The following is a 15,928-nucleotide window of genomic DNA, read 5'->3' as shown; positions in this document are numbered from 1 at the left end:
ATCACCCTCGTGTTCCCCCGGCTGGTATAGATACCTCACTAGGGCCCTATCTAGTATCTGTTTCTCCTTCCCACGCAATGGAGCGGCCGACTCTGCAACTATTGATTTTAGTTTGATAGCGTCTGCCGGTTTCTTACCGGTGAGACGGGTGACTTCATGGTTGATTGCCGACACCACCTTGGGTAACCTCGTGACCCATTCAGTCGATCGTTTTCCAGGGGTGGTCATCTCCCTAGCATACTGATAGCCGAACAAGCGCTCAGCCAAAGTCCTATTAAATCTCTCAACTATGGCTTGGCTGCGATGGGCTCCGGCCGTGCCACGCCTGACCTTTGTATCGTGTTTGGCTAGCAGTTGTGACACGGCACCCATGAACTCCCGTCCGGGGTCAACTTGCAGCTCTGTTGGCCACGTCAGCGGGCTGCGTTTGTATATACGTTCAAATCCTCTGGCTACCTGGGCCGAATCTTTCGTGGTCAAGGGTTCGGCTTCCTTGTAACGACTGGCTACGTCCACTACGGTTAAGGCATACTTGTACCTCTTATCGTGGGGTAGGAACAGTAGGTCTGCCTGGTGAATGCTATTAGGTATGTTAATACCGAACCTCCTTCTAGGTACGTAGCGTGGTGCAGGCAAATAGATCTGCCACAGGGCTTGTTTTTCAAGCCACGCTTTGGCTTCCTCCGGGGGTACTCGCGCTAGTTTAGCTAGCTTATCTACTGCGCTAGCTCCTTTCCAGTACCCACGCGGGCTGTAGTAAATAGACTCAAATTTTTTCATGTCCATACGCGTATGTGTTTATCCCATCAATAGCTATCCAACGTTTCGTGTCCATAGGCGATAGGGACGTCTTGTTTATAGTCAGTCCGTATATCTTGTGCCCATCACTTCTAAGTGTGTTCATTTTATGTCTAAAGGTACGGGTCTTGAACAGGGCTTCCTTGAATCTGGCGTGTTTGATGTGTTGTTTCACCACATACTTCTTAACCCCCTTAGCCTTCCGGATCTCGCTATTGTCGGCTTTCAGTATGGAGTACATCTTAGGCCTCAAACCTATGTACTCGGCTATGGGCGTGCCAGCACACTCGTCCTTCATCTTACCTAGGACCTTTTTATTTACCGTACTGTGCATGGCATGGGTCTTAGGGTAGTCGCTGGTGTCGTATAAATCGATGTGTTTTTTCATGTCCTCGTACACGTCCTCGGTTCGAATCTCCATCAGCAGGGAATCCGTGTCAGTGTACAGCACTTCACACCTATCGCCGTACTGTTTCTTGAGCTCGTTGTAGTAAAAGTCGTACATCAGGTGTTTGGATAAATCGAGGATGCTCATCCCCACGTAAACAGGTCGGTTGAATTTTATGTGGCTTTTCTTCATGTGTAGGGCAGCCAGGTCGTCTGTGAATATCTTGCTACGGTTGAATGCCGGACTGGCTATCAATTTCCTGAGCTTGTCTTCCTCACTAGATCTAACCAGCTTCACGGTCACGCGTTTCCTCAGGTTCTCCATAGTCTTACCAAACACCGAGTTGTTCATGAGTTTGTAGAGATTTTTCTCGAAATCACTGGTGGCTTTTTTTCGTAGGTCTGTGTTCATTCTGATGTAGGGCTCCATCCATGGGCTCTGGTCAAACATGAGCACCCTGTGTATTTTGGCCAGCCTCATACCCAACGACAGGTACAGCTGTAGGTTGCGATAGTGAACGATGTACTTGGTCTTATTCATTAAGTTAGGCACGAGTTTTTCAACGTCTGTCACACGACCACCTGACAAGTTATGTTGGTACTCAGACATCCAGTCTGGGTTAACCCTCATACGTTCGGGTGCAAGGGGATAGCTGTTGTGCGATGCGTGTAATGCCTTGGGATACTCTAAGTCAACTTCGAGGATATAACCTTTGTTCGAATCTGGTGCAATGCTCATAACATCAACGTGGGGTACCCATTCGAATCCCCCTGTAGGTAGATACTGGCTCATGGCCCAGCCGTACAGGTTATTTGCGTCGAGGTAGAGAATGTGATTGGTTGGTTTGTTAGGATCGTAACCTTTCACGTATTGATTATTTGCTTTAGCGTATCGTTTGGATGCCATGGAAATCCCACCTCGCAAGCCTTTCTCAATGAATAGGTGCATGTCGTAATCTGTGAGCAATTCTAAATTAACTCCGGTCTTTTTAAGCAAGGCGTCCCACGACAGACCTGGGCTGGTGTAATACCATGCGGGGTCGAGTTTATACTGCTTGAAACATGTCCGCCGAAACGTCTCGAACACGTCGGCTAACAGCAGTACATCTGTCCTCAAGTACAGGTCGTGATAATCGCCCAGGTTCTTACAACCCAGTTTATTCCATACGTTAATCGCGTGCGAGTAATCGTCTCGTGAGACGGACGCCTCATTCAGCTTGCTATAAAAGCAGTCGATAGGAGGTAGTCTGGTCTCGGTGAACTTGACCCAACTATCCATGTACTCATATGGGTACACACCCTTCCTCATAAGCAGGGGTCTAGTCTCGGCGTCTGTGTATCGATCGGTGATAGGGAAGGTATTGTTGGCCTTGACCAGACTGTCGAGTGACGACAGGAGGAACTGAAACGAGTCAATGAACCTAAGTCCGTTTAAGCTGAAGGAGATGTATCTCTCCATGTTGTTGGGGATGCACGTTATATTACCATCGATTTTCGCGATGGCCTGCATGATCAAGTGTGAGTCGTACCCTCTCAAGTTGTGAAAGACAACGGGGATGTTTATTGTCTTAGGGTTGAGTTTAAGCTTGAGGTTGCACGCGTTGTGAGCGGCGCCTCTATACTTACCAGTTATGTGACAGTGATCTCTCACCGAATCACCGTTAAGCGGTGAGTCACACACGTGACACTTAGTGCTACTAGCGTGAGCTAGCCTGTCGGCTCGGGTCATACGTATGGGAGCGATTTTATACAATGCATTCCTAATAATTTTTTCTTCCTCCTGCAAGCACTTTAGAAACCTTTCAGCCGCGTCAGGACCCCTATACACTACCGGAGCTTTCGTTTCCCCGTCACAACGGACGACAATGTACCCAAAACCGCAGGCCTTATGTTCCTGGGTTTTGTGGGTGAAGGCACCACTGGGGGAATCCCCACCCACAACCAAGGCTTCGAAGTCGGCGTATATGATATAAGGCACAGACATTTGGTTCTTGTGGTTGTCGAATTTTAGGATATTTTCACCTTCCTTAGGCATGTCGACTCGTATGGCCGTCTGCCCAACACCTTGGCAATCCTCCCGGTGGGATTCTAATAAATCAGCTCGTGTGAAGCCGTGTAGGCATCGCTCACAGAAGTGTTTTTTCCCTCTGTATGCCGATTGGTCACACAACAGCCTGCTAAAGTGTTTTATCCATGTGTAGTGATACTTTTCACCTCGCTGGATCATGAATATATTGATAACTTGGCGATCCTTCACCGGGCTGACCCTGTGTACTATTGTTGTGTTACCTTCGTGCCCAAAGACATTTATAGCCAGATTATTCTGTTTTTCTACTTTAGTGATCTGGGATATTGGGGTTGGTTCATCTATACCATCCCAATTAAGCCCATCATCTTGGGGATAGCTAGAAAGCCTATCTGAATTCTTGCCAGCTGGAAATAAGGCTGACCTGATAGCTAACCTCAGGCAATCGTTTCCTGTATTCTTAACGTTTACTATGGCTTTTTTGTTCTTATAGTAGGGAGGCAAGGCTAGGTATGACCCGCCTCTGAACGGCACGTAGTTAGCTATGTCTAGATAGACGTTATCGATTTTATCCACAGCCCACCCAGACCCCATGTGCGTGTAGCGTTCTAGGTATTCTCGTATCTGCTGAAAACTGGTATCGATTGATGCGTCAATGGTCTCTGTATGTGTGGCGACCTCTTGTTTGCCTCGGAAGTAAGGTTGAACATACTCAGTGACCCCTGTGGTGCCCTCCTTATCGAGCGACATTTTCACCGTGATCTGAAACTTGATACTTCCTAGGTTATTTAGTTCCTGGTTGACCTTATCAGCTATCAGAGGCTTGATATCTGTAATGTCTATGTTTCTATCGACGAGCATGCGCCAACCTCTCAAATAGTTGCCTACAGCGCGCTCAGTGCGAACGAACTGCAGGTCAACAGCTCTATTCTGTTGTAATAATTCTACGAGCTGTGGTTTCCTCATACGGGAATACCCGCCTAAACCCAAATCGTGTGCCTCGGTTTTCAGTTGTTTTACAGTGGGAGGTTTTGCTACGGGGGCATGTGATAACAATGCGGTTAACCCGGCTCTCCCCAGGTGTGAATAACCCGTGTGTCCAAGCTGTTTCGCTTGAGCTTTTAACTGTTTTACCGTAGGAGGGACTTCTAAACCTAGTAATCTCAACAATGCTGGCTTCCGCATTCTAGAATACCCGATCACACCTCTCTGCTTTGCGACCTGCTTGAGCTCGCGCACAGTAGACATCGTGTTTACACCTAAGAGAACTAATGTCTAATTGGTTGACAGTAAGGGGAGGTAACTCTTAAGTGGCTATCTTGAGCAGTCGCCTACGTTCTTTTATGTAGCCTTTTTTATTCTCGTATATGAGTTGATGTCTGACTACGTTCGCTCCGTGAGCTTTACATAAACAGTAGTGCCCTTTAACCCCGATACCACACACAGAACACGTGTAGTTAGGACTTCCCATATGGAAACAACAGAACCCCTGATTCCTGCATTTCCTACCACAGGCCTCGGTCTTCCCCATAAGTATATATTCGCATCAGTATGGAGCGGGTCTCATGTTTACTTATATAGGTATTTTAGTTTAATTGCTTCGCAACCAACGCAGTAGCTGCTATACCCAACACTATGAAGCCCAGTTCACGATTCATTTGTCCCTTGGATGGTGTGTAGTACTGAGCGAGTGTGGGTTTATTGAGCGGTTCCAATTGTTTACCAGTTAGTAGATAGTATTCTTTCATTGCTTCATCGACATCGTAGAATGTTTTAATGGCATGGTTTTCACGCTTGAGTTGTTCGTTAATAAAATCGATCCTCTGGAGGCGTTTTTTAACGTACTCGTCCTGTGCTCTTTGTAATTTCTCAGTAGCGAGATCGTGTCGCTTCCTTTCTTCCTGTATTTCAGCCGCGTGATCATCTCGTAGTTTCGAGAAGAGGAAATTACTCCCGGAAAATGCCAGGGCATTCACTAACGCCCCACCGACCATCATAGCTATCGTGGCCATCCCTATATTTATTTCATTATATTATCAGGTATTATTCCTTGTTTTACTAGGATGTCTTTTGTGGCCATCGCCATACCAAGGTTCATTATGAGCATACCTATATCCTGCAGGTTGAAATCTAGCTTGATAGTTGGTTGTTTAAGCACCATTTTAGTCAACCGAGCGTACCCTACTGCTAGACTGGCGACCACTGTGGCGTGGTATGCGTCGTTGACGAACGTTTTCCCCTCAGACATTATGTATATGATATAAAATATTAAAATTATAACATGATATGCGGGTCGACGGTGGGGGTACCCCCCACAGTGGGGGTTACCACCTCAGGTACCACCTCACGGTGAGGGTTTCCCTCACGTGTATATAACCACGAGATAGCCAAGGCAGCAGTTACACCTACAGCCAACAACAGTCGGGTTGGGTTGGTCACTTTATGTTGGTTACACCACCGTTTTTTACCGGCAGCTACTCTCTTAGGATTCTTCTGTCTGGTCACTTCCCTCACTGGTTCCTGTGAACTCACTGTTGGGGGTACCTCCACTGGGGTTTCCTGTGCAGCATCCATCTATACTATTATTATTATTCTTTCTCTCAAATTGACAATGTTTTGCCGTGATAATCGCCGCCGTCACTGGAGCCAACAACATGCCATATTTGTGGTACAGCCCGCAGCTGATAGAGCTCACGGCGTGTTCGATAAAAGGGTCTTTCTCGAGGTCCTCCCATAGGTAAAGTCGGCGCTCTGGTGGAATGGGAAGGAAGTGTGATACAATACCGGTGTATATCTGGGTCATAGCCGATCCTATTGTCTTTGTCATTTCTGCTCCGAGCCGGGACTCGTATCTAGCGTACAGCTTATCGATTTCTTCGGCTGACATTTTATGAATTTTATCCGGAGTGTAGTCTCCAAAGTAATGTTTGGCTTTGCCGCCAACAGCCAATGCCACCAGTTTCTCTCGCTTGGGGGAATCCCCCACACCCCCACTGGGGGAACCCTCCAACGACAATTGTTCGAGCAATTCCCACACTCCATCTTATAATATAACAAGTAAGATTTAGTTTTAACTATATAATACCCGATACAGACAAAACACAGAGAAATGAAGGTTAAGTTGCACACGATAAATACTTCAAATATCATAGCTTTGCTTAGCTTTTGCTTAGCTTTGCTTAGCTTTAGCTTAGCTTTGCTTAGCTTTGCTTAGCTTTGCTTAGCATACTATATATGCTACTGGTTGGTCGGTCTTTAGAACGAGCTTAGCGTGTTTAGTTTCAGCGAGCTGTTTCTTCACCCGTTCCCGTTCTAATTTACTCATCACATCGTTCTCTCTCAAACACTCCTCAAACGAATCCCTATCCTTGCAGTGAAATAAGGCCACCCATCGCGTCTGCTCCCTGAGGTCTTTCAACACCGAGTTGAACTTCTGCGTTAGCACCCAGACGCTGTGATTTGCATGCCGGCCGGAGAAGGCCAGGTACGATAGCATGTCTCTCTTTTTTGTTATCTCGCGATTAGCGCTGCAGTCGTCCAGTATAAACAGCGTCGGTTCCCCTTTAAATTTCTCGTGAAGAGCTTTCAACCAGTCCTGCAGGCGTGTTCCAGGGTCGATTTTGTGTACGTCCTGGTCCGTCATCACCCAAGGTCGCGCGTACGTTTTATTCATGCTCAGAGTAGGGCACATGATAACGATGTTATCGAACACATCCTTGTAGTAACCCTCCAACATATCCAACACGAAAACGGTCTTCCCACAGCCAGTCTGCCCGCATATGATAGCGCAGTGTGGGTCAGTGGGTAACCCCAGGGGGTCTCCCCCACTAGTAGATGGCTTGCACGAATCTCCCATTGTCTATATTAAGTTGCGCGTCCATAATAACGTACAGATATAATTTCAACTTACCAGCGGTTTGAGCCTTCTTATTAATCTGGATGGTTATCCCTTCGCTGCCGTTATCTATACGGCGCCCGCTACCGTGCAGTTTATCATCATCCGTGGATCGCATGTCCAACCATAGGGCATACTTGGTGGTCAGGTATTCACCGATCTGCACGGAGCCGAGGTCCAGGTCCTTTGTTATGTAATCCCCCACTGGTAGCTTTTTTATCTCATCCCACTGCTGGTGTGGCCTCATACCATGACTGAACAGCTGGTTGGGCACGCCCTCGATGGTAACTTCCACCTTTTCAATCTCGGGGTTGAAAAACTTCTCGCTGTCCCTCCGGAATGGATCATAATCCTCCACGGGGACGACCAGGATACCTTTCATCGATCGCGCCGGCACGTTCAGGTTGATATTCCACACAGTGTCGCTCTTATCTCGCACGACTGATCTATGCCTCAGTACACGATCGTACAGGATAGCCATCTTCCCAGAGTACTGGCTTCGAACCTGCCTGGCCAGCTCCGGGCTAGTGACCATATCGAACTCCAGAGAGATGTTGTCTATGGCATAACTAGCCTCATCACCGTTCGGCGTACGCACTACTTTACTATAGTCGTTAAACGTGAGCTCGTATTCGAGCCTATCACCCAGCGCGGCCTGGTAAAACGGCGCGTGTCCCGTGAGCAACTCGAAGTCGAGCGGCACGCAGAATCGATTTCCGTATGCTAGAGCGATGGCCTTTTCACCGTCCGATAGCTTGTCTTGCTGGTCTGTCGTGAAGACATACCCTATGCGCGCCCGGGTTGATTTGCTGATGCCCTGGTACACATCATTGACTCGTTCTCTCTCGCTTTTCCAGAGATCCTTGTAGCAGTGAAACACGTCGCTGTCGTCGATGCTCAGCACCTCGTTACCGCTGATCTTGACGGTCGTTTTCTTGATGATAGCTCGACCCACGTTCCGCACTAGCTCGCGTTTGTCGTTGTCGGAGGTCAACGTGATATTGAACGCCAGTCGAACAGTGCCTGGTACAATGAGGTCATTCTCACCAAGGTTTGGAAATCTAACCAGCAGAGTTTGGTTCTGGTCTATCTTGCTGGGATTGTTGGTGATGGTCACCGACTGGCGCACGGCTCTGGCACCTAATGGCTCTCTCAATCTTCTGAAAGGATCTAATTTTCTGCCGTACATTGTTATATATAAATAAAATATATTTAAATACTAATGGATGAAGACATACCTATGGATGAGATGCCGGGCGCTAGTGCCCAGGCATTCGATGAGCAGGAGACCTCATTTACTAGTTCACCATTGAACCAAGAACTCTTGGCAACAACGGTAGATGATTATTACGAAAGTTTAAGAAGTGATAAAAACTACGTTAATCCACAGGGCCGATACCTTGATAATTTTTTTATTGATACAAAGGGTGTTCTACGTCTTAAGGCTAAACCAGAGGTTGACCTCGTTAACAAGCGCAATAAAAAACCACTGGCCTTATCAACTCTAGCCAGACGCTATGGTGTTGATTTTATCCGTGAACATCTAAACATGCATGATTACGGTGGTGCAATACCTAAGGCCGTTGTTGAAGATCTGCAAGCTACCAGATCCCACCTCACCACTAGAGATGAAATGACACCGCAGCGTGCTACAGAAGCCTCGGACAGCATAGAAAAACTGTTGAGCACCTACTGGGACAAACCGTTACCGGGGTTTGACTTTCCGGTAAGGGAACTGCGCGGCTTAGATGAAGCCGTGAAACGCGTGCGTGGAGAACTCGTGAACAACATGGGGAAACTGAACGAAATCGACGAGCACATCGCTAAGGAAAAAACCAAACTCAACGAAACTGAAAACGATGATATGAAGCGCCGTATCAATGAACGACTACGCGATTTAGAAGACGAGAGACGTACACGATTGGAAGCCGCTTCCTCGAATCGTGAACAGCTTCGATCCCAGATCAGTCGTATTCGGGAAACAATCGATAGAATACTGAATGAGGATACAACTTTAGCCAACAGGATTCGGATATTGTTCCGGGAGCAAGGGATCACCATCGCCAGCATTCTGACTGCATTGGGTTTCATTATATCAACCCTGGTGGTGTCACTGACAGGGGGAACCCCCACACCTGCCGGCGGGGGAACTCCCAGCGGTGGTGTTAAAGACTGGATTAAAAAACTCGGGGAAGGCCTAGCTAAACTGGCTGGTAAAGCCGCCGAAGCCCTTCCCGGCATCCTGGGTAGCATCGTCTCGTGGTTGTTGAGCGCTCTGTCTAAAACTGCCATGTGGCTCAGTCAAAACCTGTGGGCAGCCATCGTCGCCGTGGCGGGTCTGGTGTACGTAGCGGCTAAGAAATCTTTAACCAAATAAGTCCCAAAGTTACCCCACCAACCACCAGGGCTGTTTTATTATCGATGTGATTGGAGGCCTGAATATGAGGGGGTGTGGGGGGTACCCCCACATGAATTTTAGGCTCCGGAGGTGGCGCAACTATACCCTTTTCACGTGGTGGGATGTGTGGGATATGGGGGGTGTTAATATCGGGGTTGATACCCAACTTTTGATCCTTCGTGGCTATGACTATTTCGTTGTTATAACCCACCACTTTTTTTATTCTCAGTTGCATATCACTCGGAGACATGTACAGCCCCACGCCGAACACGTAGTTGACTTTCGATCTGGCGTATTCTAACACGTTTTGGTAGCGTTCGATGGCCCGCGGGAGATCAACTGGAGAATTAATAGCATCCTCAACGTTGGCAACGAACTGTTTCTGAGCGTCGTAAGCAGTTCCCTTACCGATGATGTTGGAACGCGTTTGCGACTGCGCACCCAACAGCGACCACACGTACGTTCGAATCGAGTCGTTCAAGCGTATTGTACCAGCACGAGTGAATCCTTTCGATGTGTCCAGCATGAACATTTTCCACCCGTCTGCGGTTGACTGCTCCACTTTCTGGACTGTGAAAGCAACACCACCTTTAAAGTTCATACGATCATCCCTCCATTCATTACTCGACAAAGCAAAGTCCGGGCGTAGTTTACCTTGTTTCAGTACAAGATCACTGAGTTCTTTCACTGATCGCACGCCATCAGAAGGAATACCCAACCCGTGGTTCGGCCCCGGCAAACGCCAATCCGTCTTCGGGTTTATTTCGAATTCATTACAAATACGTTCGTAGGCCCGTCTATCGTATGGGTTGTTTGTTGCGTCCCACGCTTTGTCCTGTGGGAGGGGGGCACTGATCTCTTTAAGGATACGTCTGACCTGGTAGTACACGTGGAACTTGAACACAGACTGACTCAGCGGTCCACGCTGAGAGTCGGCCAATGCCACACCACACCCCGTTGTAGCGCACCACACAGCAAAGTTGAATTGATTCTGCCAGAACTGCATAGGGTTGTTGAACCACGCGTGGACTGCCTCAATGTTAGTCACCATAAGCTTATACTTATCGAACACATCTAAAAGCTGGGTATTGAAATACAACTCAGGAGCAACCACGATCTTCATGGGGGAGAAATCTACATCCAGTTTAGGGTAAAACACACCAGGGGAATACATTTTAAAACTATTATATAAATAAATATATATGTAATATGTACATAACACTTCCAGGAATAACGAGCGGTGAGGCCGTTCAGCTGACGCACGCGATCGATAACACGTCAGGTCAACTCGAAGTCGCACTCTGCGATATCACCTACCTACCGCAATGGACTAACATTAATATCAGCAACAATAAGCTGTTCGTCAGTGGAACTCGCAGCCAGATAACTGACGGCTACTACAGCGTGTGCTCTCTAAACGACGAGGTCTTCAAACCCCTGGGAGCCGAACTCAAGATGAACGACTCAAACGGTACAGTGGTGTTAATCAACAATGGAATAAACCCTTTGAGGCTCGGCCGACCATTAGCAAGGATGCTCGGTATGTCTCCTGACGAGATAAAACCAACAACAACCGTCACAGGCACGAAGTTACCCGACCTAGTACCATACCGAGAGCTATACATTCATCTCGGTCAGGTGAGCACAACGTATAACATTCAAGGAGGCCACCCTTCCACTATATTGAGAGCAGTGCCGGTGAAAACTGAGAAATTCAACGACGGTAGAACCGAGTCGTTTTCACCACGGCAGTATAAGAGATTAACCCAGGGCAACATACCTGAGCTGACAATATCGGTGTTAGATATAAATCATAATCCTGTAAATATAGGATACCTCAGCTTAACGCTTCACGTAACATGACCAGCGCACAAGGACCCGGAGTGAAAAAATGCGTCAATATCGGGATCTCCGACCTCGGAGACACACGCGGTTTCGACGCTCCCGGAGTAGATGGTAAAACGTACGCCTTGCAACTGAAAAACAACATTTACAAACGCGTTGAAGTCTCCTCCGGTGGAGCCCTAAGCGATGTAGTAGATACCACAGGAGCAACAGTCAACACTAAGTACGCCCTCGTCAACACCGGAGATGACAACTGGAGAATATACCCATCGTTCGGGGGTAAACTGTTCGACTTAGACGATGTTGAGGGAACTACCATCAAAAAGAACCGGCCATATAAGCTCTTCTTCACCGAAGATGACAAGTGGGTGTTGTTACCCGATTACGCCAACTGGTTTCTCAATATTAAGCTCTTCTCCCCCTACGTGTTCACTGATAACAAAGACCACTACCTAAACAAAGTCGTGAACGATGGATTCCTGCTCGTGGCTTACGTCCCAACTCAGAGACGTAGCGTAGTCGTCAGCCCAATCAGCAATTCACCACTCCACATGCTATCGAGTAAAACGGGCATACAAAACGTGGCATTACAGTTGGTGTCTGAATTCGAAGGCGTGGACAAAATACTAGATGGTATACCATCAAACACAACACTGGTCATCAAAGTCTACCTAGGGGAATCATCGGGGGATAACGTCGAGATCGTGAAGGGGGTCAAACTAGGGTGGGAGAAACGACACAAGGATCAAGTTTGCAACGTTTACGTGCGGGTGGGTGTCGGCTCCAACACCAGTCTGCAGGGTGTCAACGTGATCGTGGAAAACAAGATATCACTAACCAAGATCTTCCTACCTAACAACATACACTTTATTGGTATGAATTTAATCCCTGAATTATTAACAGAAAACCAGTTGGAAATTATATAATAATATTATAATAATGACCAGTCATCATCCCAACACTACGCTTAACGACCTGGGAGATACAGAGGGATTCGATCAGCCTGGTGAGGAAGATGAATTATACATCCTGCACTTCAAAAACAACGTGTACAGACGGGTGCCGTTACCAGATTTAAAAGAGCCCAAATGGCTGATCAACTTAACATTCACCTCACCTTATATAACATTAAATAATGGGTTGTCTCTAAGATTAAGAACAACGGTATCTGGGCAGGGGATTTCATTCCGGAGAGGGAATTAGTACACAGACAATCTGCTGGTTACGACAAAAAGGGGTTATTTGCTTATCCAAACAAAAAATTAATATTTAGCAGTAATATTGATAGAAAATCCTCCCCTTTCACCCTCATCATAGAAGTCTTCTTTACGGGTTTATCCGATAGAGACTACCCAATAGTACACCAAATTTTACCCGGGGTGTCAATACGCTGGGATCACACAACCGATTATTGTCGTATTGTTATACAACGGAATACCCCCACTGGTTATATAAAACGTTTAATAAGCTCCCCTGGGGTTTCTATTACAACAGGAAATTCTATTAGCCTCTCACCTATTGCCCTGACTAGTAGTCTAGAACTTGTAGACTTCAAATACATTGATAGAATATTAACTGAACCCCAATTAAAATATCTTTCAAAATATACATTATAGGATGGGCCTGTACCCAGTCGTAGAGGAAGTAGCGAAGACATTGGAAACCGTAGATGGGTTCCGCTTGAGGCAGTTATGTGATGTGAAATGCCAATTAGAACAAGACCGTGACACGCGGAAAGCACTATGTAAGAAGTACAATAGAGCTTTCAATATCGTGGACGGGGCTGACACTACCCTTATGACAACCAGCATGGGACTAGGGGCGGCAGGAGTTGTGTTGTTAACCACCATCGTGGCTGCACCTATAGTTCTAGGTTTTGAAATAACAGCTGGTATAGCGGGGGTGTTAGGGTTGACGCTTAAGTTGGTATCACGCAGACTGCATCGTAAGGCATTGAAACACGATGAGATCAGGGTTCTGGCCGAAGCAAAGCTGAACACAGTTAGTGAGCGTATTTCCACGGCACTCTCTGACAGTAAGATCTCAGAAGAGGAGTTTCGTTCAATCCTATCTGAACTCAAAAAATATAACGAAATGAAACAAGATATTCGATCCAAGTCTCGTAAGTCTGCTATCAGCGAGGACGAGAAAAAAAAGTACATAGAACAGGGAATACAAAAAGCCCAGCAAGCCTTTATTATGAACACCAAAGAGATCGTAGGCGGTTCACGTTAAACTGTTTCATCGAGGTAAACGTGACATAGGGGAACACGAGGGCGGGCCACCGATCCTATATGGTCAGTCAAAACTTACAACAAATTATTGATCGTACCGTACGGCACAGTGTTACCGCCTGCCAAGTCACGGTAAACGTGATGGCGTGGTTTTGTAGTAGGGGCAATAGTAGCAAGAGCTAAGGGTCCCACCAAAGCCTCATTTACTAAATGAGGCTTTTTAGAGGGGTTTTTTGAAAAGTGAGCCAGAATCACTATTCCCTATACTACTTAGAAGATATTGTTCTGGATCCAGTGACAGTAGCACACGCAACTGCACCACCGTCCTTGGACCCATCTGTAAATAATGATTTGTAATTGTTATATGTATGTTTCAACTGATTATATTCTTGTTTATACTGTAATTCATTAGTTTCTGATTTTTTAAATGTAGTTAATGTTAGGTCAACCTGTGGCCTAGCCAACTGCCAAGGGGGAGAAGAAAGAAGACGGAAAGGAGCTATATTCTTCAGCTCAATACCAGCAGCAGCAATCAACGGCTTTATTCTGAGCCCTAGAGGTGGAACAAGAGAAGACTTTTTGCTATACAAATCCTCATAAAGGGGATTGAAGACACAGTTATATGCAGGGTTAGATTCGTTAGAGTATAGTTTTGTGATATATTGTAAAGATAATTTGATACGGCGTTGTGCAAGAGATGGTTCATCGGCCTCAACATAGAGACTGTCAATAGGTGAAGTTCTAAAAGATCCAAGACAAAGCCTTAGACCTTGATGATGGACAGGATCAAGAAGTTTAAGATTGCTTTTGCAGGCTCCACCATAGACAATGGAGCCATAATCAAGTTTAGAACGAACGAGTGATCGATACAGATGGAGAAGAGTAGCTTGATCCCCTCCCCATTTTGAATTTCAAACCACTTTCAACAAGTCAAGAGCTTTCAGGCATTTAGATTTAAGTGATTTAATATGTTGTAAAAACGTTAAATGTGAATGTGGCTTCCTTTACAACTTTAAGGGGTGTCCCATCTAGAGACAGTTCACTGTCTTTATGGGGTTTGTATTTACGGCAAAAATGTATGCAGTTAGTTTTCAATTTAGAAAATTTAAAACCGTTTTCAAGACACCATTTATTAATCTTGTTTAAACACAACTGCAGTTGCCGTTCAATAGTATGCATGTTTTTCCCACGACAAGAAATATTAAAATCATCCACAAATAACGATCCATCTATTGAATCGTTTAAAACTTTTGATAAACTATTTATCTTTATGCTAAAAAGTGTGACAGACAGAATACTGCCTTGTGGAACACCCTGATCCTGAGTGTAATGATCAGACAGGGTAGAACCCACTCGAACTGGCAAGTCGTATTGGCAAGTAGCAAGAGTATTATACAGTTCAATAATTTCTATTAAAAGTGGATGCTTGCAAGAAATATTTTTAATAGCCTGAAGGCAAGAAAGAGAGTCGGAATATATTATATACTGTTTACGTTTAGGGTGTCTTTGAATATATTTAAGGGCTGTCAAAATGGCGCTAGCTTCAGCTGTAAAAATAGAACTATTATCTGGTAATCTAGAAGATATTGTTCTGGATCCAGTGACAGTAGCACACGCAACTGCACCACCGTCCTTGGACCCATCTGTAAATAATGATTTGTAATTGTTATATGTATGTTTCAACTGACTATATTCTTGTTTATACTGTAATTCATTAGTTTCTGATTTTTTAAATGTAGTTAATGTTAGGTCAACCTGTGGCCTAGCCAACTGCCAAGGGGGAGAAGAAAGAAGACGGAAAGGAGCTATATTCTTCAGCTCAATACCAGCAGCAGCAATCAACGGCTTTATTCTGAGCCCTAGAGGTGGAACAAGAGAAGACTTTTTGCTATACAAATCCTCATAAAGGGGATTGAAGACACAGTTATATGCAGGGTTAGATTCGTTAGAGTATAGTTTTGTGATATATTGTAAAGATAATTTGATACGGCGTTGTGCAAGAGATGGTTCATCGGCCTCAACATAGAGACTGTCAATAGGTGAAGTTCTAAAAGATCCAAGACAAAGCCTTAGACCTTGATGATGGACAGGATCAAGAAGTTTAAGATTGCTTTTGCAGGCTCCACCATAGACAATGGAGCCATAATCAAGTTTAGAACGAACGAGTGATCGATACAGATGGAGAAGAGTAGCTTGATCCCCTCCCCATTTTGAATTTCAAACCACTTTCAACAAGTCAAGAGCTTTCAGGCATTTAGTTTTAAGTGATTTAATATGTTGTAAAAACGTTAAATGTGAATGTGGCTTCCTTTACAACTTTAAGGGGTGTCCCATCTAGAGACAGT

This window comes from Haliotis asinina, chromosome 13 (assembly GCF_037392515.1).
Source record: "Haliotis asinina isolate JCU_RB_2024 chromosome 13, JCU_Hal_asi_v2, whole genome shotgun sequence".
NCBI classification, from domain to species: Eukaryota; Metazoa; Mollusca; class Gastropoda; order Lepetellida; family Haliotidae; genus Haliotis; species Haliotis asinina.
The sequence above is the reverse complement of the archived record's forward strand: the minus strand, read 5'-3'. Positions refer to the sequence as shown.